The sequence below is a fragment of the Mandrillus leucophaeus genome, unplaced genomic scaffold, assembly GCF_000951045.1.
Source record: "Mandrillus leucophaeus isolate KB7577 unplaced genomic scaffold, Mleu.le_1.0 Scaffold172, whole genome shotgun sequence".
Classification (NCBI taxonomy): domain Eukaryota; kingdom Metazoa; phylum Chordata; class Mammalia; order Primates; family Cercopithecidae; genus Mandrillus; species Mandrillus leucophaeus.
The window spans coordinates 5,572,565-5,575,294 of record NW_012101721.1 but is presented as its reverse complement, the minus strand read 5'-3'; positions in this window follow the sequence as shown (position 1 = coordinate 5,575,294).

Below are 2,730 nucleotides of genomic sequence, written 5' to 3'. Positions count from 1 at the left end.
GAATTGCTTTGTAGAGCTGGGATGTGAAAAGAAAGAAAGGAAGTGAGAGAATTTAGTGGAGTGCGGATGAGGGAAGAAAGTCTTTTGATCAATAAACTGTGCATAACTTCTAAAGTTCTCTTCAGCCCTCACCCCTTTATGTTTTCGTGATTCTATTCTAACTCTTAACATGGCTGGACAGTGAAGAATCCACCGCAGGAGAAGAGAGCCCATTGGAACTAGGCAAGTTAACAGGAGCTTCCAAATGGACTGATGGCCAGAACCCGTCAACAGAAACCTCGGAGCAAGCACTCCTGGAGATTCGTTGATTTGTTCTTTGTTCATTTATCCAGCACATTTTTGTTGAGCGCCTACATTGTATTTGACACTGTGGATTAAGGATCGTTAAACAGATAAGTAGGGACTGTGCCCTCACAACCTATTGAGAAAGTCAGCAGTTGAACATTTGTTACACATGTGATGTGTGTTATCAAAGTGGAGGTGCAGACCATTCAGGGGGTGTAACACAGGGCACTCACTCATTCTGGGAGCACAGGGCCTTCTCCCCTGAGAAATTGCCTGGTTCTGAGGTCAGTGTGAGAAATGGAGAGAGGGGCTCTCAAATCAGTGTTTCCCTGTGTCTTCTAACTCCAAACTGCCCTCTGCTCTTCTCCTTCTGCCCAGTGCCAGCTCTGGTTTCCCTGTTTATCCAAGAAGAAGAAAGGGCTCCAAAGGGCTGTTGGAATGGGGAGAGGGCAGGACCACCTGCAGCCTGCTCCCTCCCTGTGGAAGTCTCGCCAGCCTTGTGGAATGTTGTCTTTCCATCCGGCTTCTTCCACCTAATTCTTCAGAAGGGATTTGAAGGTCTTCTACCAACCGCACTTCCCCTTCCCTTTTAAAAAAATTCCCTTACTTAGATTGCGTTAATAAAACCATATCATCTGGATGAAAGGAGAAGATGAACCTGTTCTAGTATGTGATGGGCAAACCAGACTTGAGTATTGTATGCAATTCTCATATTCAGAGAGCCATAAAACAAGACTGATTTTTAAGGAGGGTGACCAGGGAGGTGAAGGAACTTGGAAGCGTGGCTCATGGAAAACATAGAGAACTGGAATGTTTCACCAGAAGACACAGGGTGGCATGACAACTCTGCTCCAAAGCCTGAAGGACTGTCCTAAGGAAGAAGACAAATGCCAATTAATGCCCCAACATAGGAGCAAAGGTCAATGGGCTAAAGTTAAAACAACAGATTTTTTAAATCGCAATATTTTAGAAAAAGGAATTTTATGAGAATTGCTGGAAATGGAGTGGAGACCACAGGAGATGGAGAAGTGGTGAGTTCTCCACAGGAGAAATGCAAGCAGTGGCTCTACAGCCGTTTAGCAGGGATGTTTTCAAAAGGAAGACAAAAATGAGGTAAAGTAATAGGCTCAGGCTCTTTAAGACACCACTCACACTTGGCAGCACATGACTGTCTGTGCAAGTCAAATTAATCTGGTTTCCATCCTAAACCTTCAGTCGTTGTCATCGTCTTTCCCAGATTGTCTCTACCAAGCCCTCCAGAAGCCCTTCAAGACCTGGTACGGGGACGAATGTCTCTTTGGGGGCCCTCAGAGAGCCTCTCTGGGCTCTGGCTGTGTTCTGTTCACCACAGTGTCTGCCCGATTATGGCATCCTCGTTCTCCCCAGCTGAGAGCCACTGAGCACGCCGGGCCATCTATCCATCTCACTGTTAAGTGCAGAAAAGAGAAAAAGCCTAATCTCTTCCTACCGCCTCTCCATAGTTTGAGGCTTATTTGCTCTCAAACTTCAAATCTCGAGTCTTGCCTCCAGAAACCACTGACAAGCCACTGAGTTGCCTCAGCAGCACATAAGTCTGTCAGCTGTAGAAGTTGATGGTGCACCCAGACTAAGAACTTGTGTTTCCAGCCTGTCTAAGATGGTTCCCACTCATATCACTTCAGGTGCAGCTCCCTCATACGCTACAGCATGTGGTATCTTTAAATGGCAAACTTTCCTAAAAAGGCAGAAAGCAAAATGGATTCAATCCAGGAGAAACTAATCCCGGAAAATCAAAATCTTCCACATGGGGGTGATGATAAACAGATGCCTCTCATCTCGACAAATGAAAGGTCACCGACAGACAGTGCAGAGTAATTATTAAATAACTTCTCCCATTTGTTCAGGATCAGTAGCGACCTCATTACCTGGATCCAAAGACAATATCTCTAAATCCTGGGCATGGATCCAAAAAGGTCATTAATAACAGGAGAGTCCCCAAATTTGCAGGAAAAAGGAAACCAGTTCTAATTACAGAAGTGAAGTCTTCCACCCCAGCCCTTTACATCAACGGTTTGCAAGTTCATAACAACAACATGGATTCCTCAGGCACCACTTACAGCCACTTGGCCAACAGCAGCCTGGTTAAACCAGCCTCTTCTCTGCAAACTGGATGGGCCTTTGTATGTCATGGGCAGGGAATCAAGCTGACTTGAGGGTGGTTTTCCTATTGTCACTTCTTATAGCTTCAGGCCAGAGGCCAAGGACTGGAGCAGAGGCTCAGATTCCTGGCCCTTTGCCCGGATAACTGGACCTTAAGAAGAGCAAGGAAGGTGAGGGATAAAAGACTGCACATTGGGTACAGTGTGCACTTCCTGGGTGATGGGTGCACCAACATCTCAGAAATCCCCACTAAAGAACTTATCCATGTAACTAAGCACCATCTGTTACCCAGAAACCTATTGAAAT